This window comes from Canis lupus, chromosome 7 (genome assembly GCF_048164855.1).
Source record: "Canis lupus baileyi chromosome 7, mCanLup2.hap1, whole genome shotgun sequence".
Classification (NCBI taxonomy): domain Eukaryota; kingdom Metazoa; phylum Chordata; class Mammalia; order Carnivora; family Canidae; genus Canis; species Canis lupus.
In genome coordinates, this window is record NC_132844.1 from 60,630,506 (window position 1) to 60,641,823 (window position 11,318).

Sequence of the window (11,318 nt, forward strand, 5' to 3'; positions counted from 1 at the left end):
ATGCAGGATGACAAAGCTAGCAGGTAGGGGATTAGCCCCTAGCTGGTGAGGACTAGGGCCAGGCCTGCATGTTCCTGGGTCTCCATGAAGTCCAGGGCCCTTGAGTGTGTATGGTCCCCCTTAATTTGGAGTGAATGACAGTTGAATGGGTGTGCCTGCCCTACTAGACTATAAGCTGCTTGAAGTCAAGGGCCTAGTTCTTTTTTTCATTCATATTAATTCATTCACTCTTTCAACTAATGCTTATTAAGCTTCTGGGGTCTCCTTCTAACCTCTGACCACAATGCTTATGATCACGCTAGGCTCTGACAAGAATGATGAGAGATATATGTTAGTGGGTTAATGAATGAGCGCCTCTCCTTGCTCCCCAGCTTCTTGTCTCTGCACTCTTATTTTGTTTTTGTTTTTTAAGATTTTCTTTATTTATTCATAAGAGACACAGAAAGAGAGAGAGAAGCAGAGACATAGGCAGAAGGAGAAGCAGGCTCCATGCAGGGAGCCCGATGTGGGACTTGATCCCGGGTCTCCAGGATCAGGCCCTGGGCTGAAGGCAGCACTAAACCACTGAGCCACCCGGGCTGCCCTGCACTCTCATTTTGTACTGGTAATACACAAAACTCATTGTTTGGAAAGGAGGCTAGGGAGAGTGGAGGGTAACTTAAGAACCCACCCCTCAGGTGAGCAGCAGAAAGGCCAAGAAAGATGAATCCAGATGTCTGGGGGCCCTGGAGGAGGGATTTATTGGCAGATACTCAGGAAAGAAATGCTAGGAAAGTGGGGAACCCCCACAAGCTTGGGAGAATGGGTGCTCTAGAGCACTAGTTACTGTTCAGGTCTGGATCAAAGTCAGAAATGAACCTCGTATGTCTATCAGCACTGCCCACAAAACAGAGGCCACTATTGAAGTAGGCTTGGGAGGACTCTAAAGTCACCAGGCTTCCTGCCCAATCCACTACCAAAGTCCTCCCTAAATTGTGCTTTGAAGCAAAAATTAAAGCTAAGAGTTGGCTACCATCAGCCAGGGAGCTCACACCACCATACAGCCCAGTCACTTCTCCCAAGGGTAGGACAGTGGTTAAGAGCAGGGTCTCTGAAGCAGACTGCCTGGGTTCATATCTTGGCTCCATCACTTAACTAGCTGCATGAACATAGGCAAATGACTGAAGCTCTCTGTGCTTCAGTTTTCCTATCTATAAAATGGATTGAGCATAGTACCTACCTCATAGTGTTTTTGGGAGACTCAAATGTGTTCATGCATGTAGAGTGCTTAAAACACTGCCTGGTGCACAGGATACCCATCTATTTACTAGCAAGGACCTTGGGGCTCAGAAAATCTAGCTGTCTCCCAAAGGTTACCCAGCCATGGATGATAGGGCTAGGATTTGAAACAGCTTGTGGTACTCTTGCCTTGACATCGCACAGCCTGGAGAGCAGTAGGAGTGATCCTGGGCCCCTCTGAGCCAGGGAGTGAGTTGACAAGGATGGGATGAGAACATGTATGCTCAAGGCACCTTGTACAATGGATGCAGGGGAGAAGTAGGGGTGGGGCTGGACCTGAGAGACCACATAGGAAATGCTTGTCATGAGTCTGGTTAGTGAGGAAGGTGTTGACAAGGCCTGAGGGAGTGGGATAGAATGAACCCAGGACCACAGGAGAAGGAGGACCCAACAATATTTGGCAAATGGTCAGAACAGGGGAATGGGAAAGAAAGGAGTCAAGGATGGCTTTAAAGTTTCAAGCTTCCATTGCCCAAAGAATAGCAAGAGCTCTACCAGAAACAGGTCCTAGGGGTTCTAGGAAATCCAAGCAGTGAGACAAGCCCTCTTTTCCTGGGTGATTGTTAAATGGCGGAAGGAGTGTGTGTTAGAAACAGTTTTGCAGGGACTAAACGCTGCTTTTTATGCAAAGGGGTTTGCACCCCTAGTGGTGGATGGATTCTCAAAGATACTGGATCAAGGGCGCCCGGGTCGCTCAGTTGATTAAGTGTCTGACTCTAGATTTCCATTCAGGTCATGATCTCAGGGTCCTGGGATCTGGGCTCTGGCTCTGAGCTCAGCGTAAGGTCTGCTTGTCCCTCTCCCACTGCTCCTCCTCCCATTCTCTTTCTGTTTTTCAGATAACTAAATAAAATCTTTATTAAAAAAAAAAAAAAAAAAGGTACTGGTGGGGGCAATCCGGGTGGCTCAGTGGTTTAGCACCTCAGCCCAGGGCATGATCCTGGAGACCCAGGATCGAGTCCCACGTCAGCTTCCCTGCGTGGAGCCTGCTTCTCCCTCAGCCTGTGTCTCTGCCTCTCTCTGTCTCTATTTATGAATAAATAAATAAAATCTTTAAGAAAAAAAAAGGTACTGGTGGATCAGAGGAGTGTCTTTCCAGCTCAGATGGAGAAGCATACAACTCTTAATCTCAAGGTCGTGAGTTTGAACCCCACTTTGGATGTAGAGATCACTTAAATAAAAAAGCTTAAAAAAAAAAAAAGATACTGGATCAGAAACAGTTGCTAAGAGACAAGCCGAGCACAGTTCAGAATAGCTCAGTTCAACTTCCCATCATTGATCTTGTTGCCAACTGCCTCCCTACTCCAGGGTAGGAAACTGACTTTACCAGGGAACACCAAAGCCTCAGCAACCCCAGGCCCCACTCTCCTGCCTCCAGTTCACATACCTGCATTTTCACACACACCATCTCATTCCATCCTTAGAGCCTCCTGGTTGGACAGTAAGGCTAGGATTATTCTCTCCATTTTACAGATGAGGAATCTGAGGCCCAAAAATATTATGAGACTTTCTCAGAGATCACACAGCCAATGTCAACAGTGACCAGATTCTAAATCCTGTTAATTTTACTCCAATACACCACATCTCTACTTCAAGGTATCTCAAGCAGACTGGGGCCAGAGACGCCCACCTCTTTTTCCCCAGAAGGTCCAGGGACATACCTTGGCATCCAAGGGCATTAGCTTTCTTTCTGGGAGTGATGGAATGGTGGGATAATGACCTGGTGTTAAGGAGGCAGTAAAAATGGACAGTTGGGGATGTAGTAACATTATGGATAAGCACTAAACATCAGAGCTAGAACCAGTCTTAGAGACCACAGAGTTAAAGCTTACTGTGTACAAAGGAAACTGGCCCAGAAAGGGACTTGTGCACTGAATACTTCTGACATCTTGTCTTCCCTTTGTTCCAGTTATTTATCATTGCAAATAAACAAATTACCTCAAAACTTAATGTCTTAAGATAACAATAAATTTTTCTTGATTTTTAAATTTAAATTCAGTTGATTAACATATGATATATTATTGGTTTCAGAGGTAAAATTCAGTGATTCATCAGTTGCATATAACACCCAGTGCTCCTTACATCATGTGCCCTCCTTAATGCCCATCACCCACTTAACCCATCCCCCCACTTTCCTCCCCTCCAGCAACCCTCAGTTTGTTTCCTATGATTAAGAGTCTCTTATGGTTTGGGGCAACAAACATTTTTTATCTCCCAGATTCCCATGGGTCAAGGATTTAGGAAGGGCTGAGCTGGGCAGTTCTTTTTTTTTTTTTAAGATTTATTTATTTAGTTAAAAAGAGAGAGCAGGTGTACATGCATGAGCACAGAAAGGGACAGAGGAAGAGAGAGAGAATCTCGTGCAGGCTCCAGGCTGAGTGTGGAACTGAATGCGAGGCTCAAACTCATGACCCTGAGATCATGACCTGAGTTGAAACCAAGAGTCAGACATTTAACCCACTGAGCCACCCAGGCACCCCTCAATTGGTCAGTTCTGACTTTGCCTTTCATGAATACAACTGCAGTTAGTCAGTGGCTGGAGCTTAAACAGTAGGAGCTAGAGCACTCACCAGCTGCCTGGGCCTGTCTCTTTCTCCACATAGTCTCAGGTCTTCTCGCGTGGTCTCTCCACTGGAGCTAGTTTGGGCTTCCTCATGGGGACCTGAGGCCAATCACACAGATCATATGGCAGCTCGGGTCTCCAGAGGCAAGTGTCTCAAGAGAATCATATCAAACCTGGATCATCTTTTGTGACCCTCACAGAGCATCCTTTCCACCACAGTTACAAGCCTGCCTGAAGTCAAGAGAAGGGAACACAGAACCTACCTGTCAACGGGAGGAGTGTCAAAGTCACATTAGAAGAAGAGCATGTGGGGTGGGAGATCTGTGGCAGCTATCTTTGGAAAATTCAATCTCCCACCCCCGTGCACAATAGCCTAGATCAAGAGCCACAGCAGGGAAGCAAGCAAGCCTGGATCTGAACCCTGGCTTCATCATTTGCTGGCTCTGTGGCCTCAGGGAAGTCACTAAGCCCTTGTTCTCTTCTCTTCCCTCATCTATAAAACCGAAATGACGGTAATGTTTGTCTTGCAGGTTTATGGTGAGGATGCAAAGGAAGGCCTGGCCCAGAGAAAGTTTGTTTTTTCTTCTTCCAGGTTATGGGAAAGCAGAGAGTACACCATCAATCTAAATCCTTCCTCCTGCCATGAAACAGACTCAAATCTCAATAAAGACAGAAACTAAGACAAATAAGAGTATAAATTCAGTGCCAAACAGTACAAGATGTGGCATGATAAATCAAGAGCTGTGTATAGCAAGCAGTAAACAAAACAAAGCCAGGGGCCCTAGCTGGCTTAGTCAAAAAAAACATGCAGCTCTTGATTTCAGGGTAGTGAGTTTGAGCCCCATGCTGACTGTAGAGATTACATAAATAAATAAATAAATAAATAAATAAATAAATAAATAAATACTTTTAAAACAAGCAAACAAATAAATATTTAAAAGAATCTTAAAGAAATAAACAAAGCCCTTGCCTTCATAGAATGAAGGGAACCTATCAATATATAAATATATGCTAATAGATATGTATGTCAGATGAAGGAAAGTGCTGTAAAGAAAAATAAAGTAGGATAAGGGAAATATGCCAGGGTGGGGGTGGGATTATTATATAGGGTGATCAGGGAGGGCCTCTTTACTATAATGAAACTTGAGCAGAGAACTGAATGAAATAAGTGAGTGGGCTATGAAAAGATCTGGGTCAGAGCATTCTAGCCAAAGGAAACAGCTAGTGCAAAGGTCCTGAGGCAGGGGACATGCTTTATGTGTTCAATAACCAACACAGAGGCCAGTTTGGCTGGAGTAGAATGGGGAAAGTATAGAGGATAAAGCCAGATGGGATCCACTGGAAGGTTTTGAGGAGAGATGTGACATAATTTAACTTCCATCTTTAAGTGCTTGCTTTGGCAGCACATATACTAAAATTCCATCTTTAAACTTTTTATTTTCGAATAATTTTAGATTCACAATAAAGCTGCAAAGATAATAAAGACAGTTCCCATATGTCATCCACCCAGATTCCTCTAGTGTTAACATTAGACATCACTGTGGCACATTTGTCAAACTGAAGAAGCCAACAGTGGTGCCTTAGTGTAAACTAAACTTCAGACTTTATTCCGACTTCACCTGTTTTTTTTCACTAATGATCTTCTTCTGTTATAGAATCTGATTTAAGGGACACCTGGGTGGCTCAGTGGTTGAGCATCTGCTTTCGGCTCAGGTCGTGATCCCGGGATCCTGGGATCGAGTCCCTCATCAGGCTCCCCACAGGAAGCCTGCTGCTTCCTCAGCCTATGTCTCTGCCTCTCTCTGTGTCTCTCATGAATAAATAAATAAAATATATTTTTAAAAATCTGATTTAGGATACATCACATGTACACACATACGCACACACATACACACACAGGATACCACATCACATTTCAATTGCTTCTTATTTTATCAGGATAACCCCAGCTACTACACGATAATAAAAGACCCATTAAGAAGCTGTTGCAAGAGCACCTGGGTGGCTCAGTCGGTTAAGCATCTGCCTTTGGCTCAGGTTGTGATCTTGGGATCCTGGGATCAAGTCCATGTTGGGCTCTTTGCTCAGCGGGGAGCCTGCTTCTCCCTCTGCCTGCTACTTCCCTGCTTGTGCATGTTCTCTCTCTCTCAAATAAATAAGTAAATAAATAAACAAATAAATAAATATTTAAAAAAGAAGAAAAAGAAGCCATTGTAGTAGTCCAGGCAACAGATTATGGAGCTTGGATCAGATATCAGAGGTCAGAGGTCAGATTGTGAAATATGGTCATGTTCTGGATGAACTTGCAGGTAATAGAATTTGCAGGATGTGGGATGCGAGAGCAACAGGAGAGTTAAGTGGGCACTTGGGTGACTTAGTTAAGCATCTGCCTTCAGCTCAGGTCATGATCCCAGTGTCCTGGGATGGAGTCCCTGTCTGCTCCCTGATTCCTGAAGAGTCTGCTTCTCCCTGTGCCCCTCCCCTCTGTTTGTGCTCTCTCAAGCTGCTCTCTCAAATAGATAAAATCTTTTAAAAAAGAGAGAGAGGTAAGTACAATGCCAAGGACTTTGGTCTCAAACACTGAATAGATGGAATATTCATTTACTGATCATGTGGTCTGACATAGGAAGCCTGTTTGAAGCTGGAAGTCAGGAGTTTCTATTTGGACATGCTAAGTTCGAGTTGCCGGTTGGGCAATCCAAGTGGAGGCGTCAAGTAGGCAGTTAGGTACTTGAGTCTGGATTTCAAGGAGAAATCCTGGCTGGAAATATAAACTCAGGAAATATGAACTTAGCTTCTATTTTGGACTTGTTAGGACTCCATTAGTCTGGGTGAGATCATGATGGGAGTGAATGAAGGTAGAAAAGAGAAGAAGTCTCAGGGTCAAGCCCCTGAGCTGCGGAAGAAATTGGAAAGACCAAGAAAAAGCAAAGGAGAGCAAAGAGGGAAGCTGTTGAAGTCAGTGGAAAAACCAGGGAGAGGGATCCTAGAAGCCCAGGTGACAGCTGTATCAGATGAACTTGATGGAGCCACTGAGACGAGGAATGAGAAGTCATTGTTGGATCTGACAATGGTGAGGGCACTGGCAACCTTGACAAGAGTTATTCCTGTGGCATGGTGGGGTGAGGGGGTTCAAGAGAAAATGAGAGAAGGTAAAGATAGCAAGCACAGACAAATATGTTTGAAGAGTTTTCAGTAAAGGGGAATAGAAAAATGTAGCCGGAAGAGAATATGGGATTGGAGAAGTGCATCTATTTATTTTAAGATGGGAGAGAGGTTGCTGGAAATGATCCCATAGCGGACTGACGATGCACCAGAGACGGGGAGAATGAGGAAGCCCTGTGGTTACACAGGGAGAAGGATTGGAAATAGTGCCCACGTGGAGGGGTTCACCTCCTTAAGAACTAAGAACGCAGGCAGTGCATCTATGGTAACAGGAGGGAGGGCAGAGTATATGGAAACAGCTGCATGTAGGCGATAGAAGCATGTGGAAATTCTCTTTCAGACAGCTTCTATTTTCTCCATGAAGTTGGAAGCAAGACCACCAGCAGAGTGAGGAGAAAGAAGGAGTGGTTGGAGGAAGGAGAGATGAGAAGGTAAAAACAGCTTTCAGTGAGGGCCAGAGAGTGCACAGAACAGAGGAAATGCAGGAGGACCTTTGAGGGGTGTGAATTTAAGTAAGACCAATTAGCCTGGAGACTCTTTTTTTTCCAGCCACATTCAGCTGCTTGGGTGCAGGCTGAGAAGTCACAGGGATGGGGTTTTGCTAGATGAATATGATGGGAGAGAAAGGCCAAGAAGTTTGTGTTGTGCAAGGGACAGATGATAGTAATAAATCATGGAATCATACCCAGAGCTGGGTAAGGAGGGAAGCCTGGGTGTGATGGGGATAGGGGACAACCAAAAGGAGGTAGTATCAGTGGAGAAGAGACAAAGCCAATTTATCCACAGGAGGCATCGAAACTTAGGCTCACGATATTTTTAGGGGCCCACAAGATGTTTTCATTTTAATTTATTTTAAAATCAGAAAAAAAAAGTGAATATAATAAAAATGAGTACATAGTCACAAATTCAGCCTGGATTATATTCATCTTTATACCAATGCAATTGTAAAAAATACCTTTTTAAATAACTGATTTATTTTTATTTTTTCTTTTTTAAGTAGGCTCCATGCCCAACGTGAGGCTTGAACTTATGACCCTGAGAGCAAAAGTCATATGCTCTACCAATTAAGCCAGTCAGGGATCCCATAAAATATAATTTTTAATATCCTTTTGCAGAGGGGCAAATGAAGATGAAGTGCCTTAGAGCCCACAAAAATTGTAATGTGACCCCTATGAGTGATGAGTGATCCCAGTGGATCCAATTCAATATTTGTCAAATGTATTTATAATGGGCAAAAAATTAAACACAATCTAAATATCTAGGATTGTTTGAGTCCAGGCACTAAAGGGCATGGTCTGAAAAAACATAAGAGCTGGTAATAAGAAAGTATAACAATTAAAATTGAAATTATGGGACGCCGGTGTGGCTCAGCGGTTTGGCGCCTGCCTTGGGCTCAGGGTGTGATCCTGGAGTACTGGGATTGAGTCCCATGTCAGGTTCCCTGAGGTGAGCCTACTTCTCCCTCTGCCTGTGTCTCTGCCTCTCTCTTTCTCTATGTCTCTCATGAATAAATAAATAAAATCTTTAAAAAAAATTGAAATTATGAAGGGTGTGAAGCTACTGATAGTCACAAGGTTTTGGTGACCATCATTCCCATTGGTAGAAGAGAAGAAATCAAGAAAATGGGAAGCTAGTTTTATCAGTTATCTATTGCCATATTAACAACTACTCCTAAATTTAGTGGCTTAAAACAACTACCATTCATCTGCTCTTGATTTGGTAATATGGGCAAGGCTCTGCTCAGCAGTTCTTTTGCTGGTCTTGCCCAGGCTCATTATGTGGCCACGGTCATCTGGAAGCTTGACTGGGGCTGGGTAATATGACCTCACATGTCTCATGGTTGTTGGCCAGGGCACCTCAGCTCTCCTCCATGGGGCTTCTCATCTTAAAGTAGGCCAGAAAAGACATCTTTACATCATGAGTTTTCTGATAGGCAAAGAGGCAAGCTGCAAAGGTCTCTTGTGGTCCAGACTTTGGGGACACACGCAATGTCATTTCCGCCACATTCTGTTAGTCAAAGTAAGTCATAAGGCCAGCCCAGATTCAAGGGGTTAAAGAAACAGACTCCACTTCCTGCTAGGAAGAGCAGCAAAATCACTGCAAAGGGTCACGTGGGATAGGAGCTGGTGTAGCAGCCATCTTTGTAAATAAACTTATCACTCTTATTGGAAGAATTGCCTTTGTGATACCAAATCATGAAGAATCACTAATTTGATGCAGAAAGAGTGACAATAAGCCAGGCGCTAAAATCTTCAAAGCATGAGGGAGTGGAGACTGATATAATTTGATGCCGTCAGCTTCCAAAGCTTCAAATATCTGTACTGTCTCATCAGTTAAGGTCAATGAATTTCATTAAGGAAAATAAACTATTCGTTTTTCGCAACTGCTTTGACTCAGCCACTCATCAATTTAGACTCTATCTTAAAAAAGGAATCTAGGGCAGCCCTGGTGGCCCAGCGGTTTAGTGCCGCCTGCAGCCCGGGGTTTGATCCTGGGGACCCTGGATCAAGTCCCACGTCGGGCTCCCTGCATGGACCCTGCTTCTCCCTCTGCCTGTGTTTCTGCCTCTCTCTCTCTCTGTGCCTGTCATGAATAAATAAATAAAATCTTAAAAAAAAGGGAATCTAAACCATGGAAAAAACTATATGCATGAAAATCTATGGCACTACTATTTATCTGGGGGCCATATCCTCAGAGCCTACGATGATGTCTGGTGCATAGTACTAGCACAGGGGTGCTTTAGTAAATACTTGTTCAATGAATCTATAATGGCATAAAACATAAACAACCTGAATATCCAGTGATGAAGGCTAGCTTAAATAAAAATGATGGTATATCTATTCAATGGAATGTTATGTAGCCATAAAAAAATATGCTTTTGAGGACCATCAAATAAAGGACATAGAGTTAAAAAAAAAAAAAAAGCACAGGATGCAGCACCTGGGTGGCTCAGGTAGTTAAGCATCTGACTCTTGATCTCAGCTCAGGTCTTGATCTCAGAGTGTGAGTTCAAGCCCTGCATTGGGCTCCATGCTGAGCACAGTGCCTACTTAAAAAAAGGGAAAAAAGACAGCTTACAACACTATAGATACTGTGTAAAAACACTTGGACAGAAAAAGAGTTCAAAACAACAGTAGTGATTTTATCATGCCAGGAGGCTCATGAGTGATTTTATTTTCTTTTTACTTTATCCTAAAAAATTTTTTATTTTTTTATTTTTTAAAAGTTATTTATTGGGATCCCTGGGTGGCGCAGCGGTTTGGCGCCTGCCTTTGGCCCAGGGCGCGATCCTGGAGACCCGGGATCGAATCCCACGTCGGGCTCCCGTTGCATGGAGCCTGCTTCTCCCTCTGCCTGTGTCTCTGCGCCTCTCTCTCTCTCTCTCTGTGTGACTATCATAAATAAATAAAAAAAAAATAAAATAAAATAAAAGTTATTTATTTATTTTTATTTTTTAAAGATTTTAATTATTTATTCAAAGACACACAGAGAGAGAGAGAGAGGCAGAGACACAGGCAGAGGGAGAAGCAGGCTCCATGCAGGGAACCCAATGTGGGTCTGGATTCTGGTCTCCAAGATAACGCCCTGGGTGGAAGGGGGCGCTAAACCGCTGAGCCAAAAATTTTTTAACATTATTGAATTTCTTTTATTATTTTTAAGATTTTTTTTTTTTTAATTTGAGAGAGAGGGCAGCCCCGGTGGCGTAGCGGTTTAGCGCCGCCTGCAGCCTAGGGTGTGATCCTGGAGGCCCTGGATCCAGTCCCACGTCCGGCTCCCTGCATGGAGCCTGCTTCTCCCTCTGCCTGTGTCTCTGCCTCTCTCTCTCTCTCTCTGTGTCTCAATAAATAAATAAATAAATAAATAAATAAATAAATAAATAATCTTTAAAAAAATAAACAAATTTGAGAGAGAGAAAGCATAGTGATGGGACAGAGGGGGGGACAAGCAGATTTCTCGCTGAGCAGGGAACTGATGCCGGGCTGGATTGCAGGACTCTGGACCATCTGAGTGGAAGGCAGACTCTTAACACCCAGGCACCCCTAAATTTCTTTTACAGTAATAAAAAAAGTTGTACACATTCATTGTGGAAAAGGGGGAAATGGTGAAAATCATCAGTAAGAAAAAAATAGAAGCTCAGTTGGTTTGGCATCAGACTCTCCTTTCCACTCAGATCATGATCTCAGGGAACCCGACCCCCCACAGCTTCCACTTTGCACTCTAAGGATTCTCTCCATCTCTGTCTGCCCCTCCCACCATTCCCATGCTCTCTCTCAAATAAATAAATAAATAAATAAATAAATAAATAAATAAA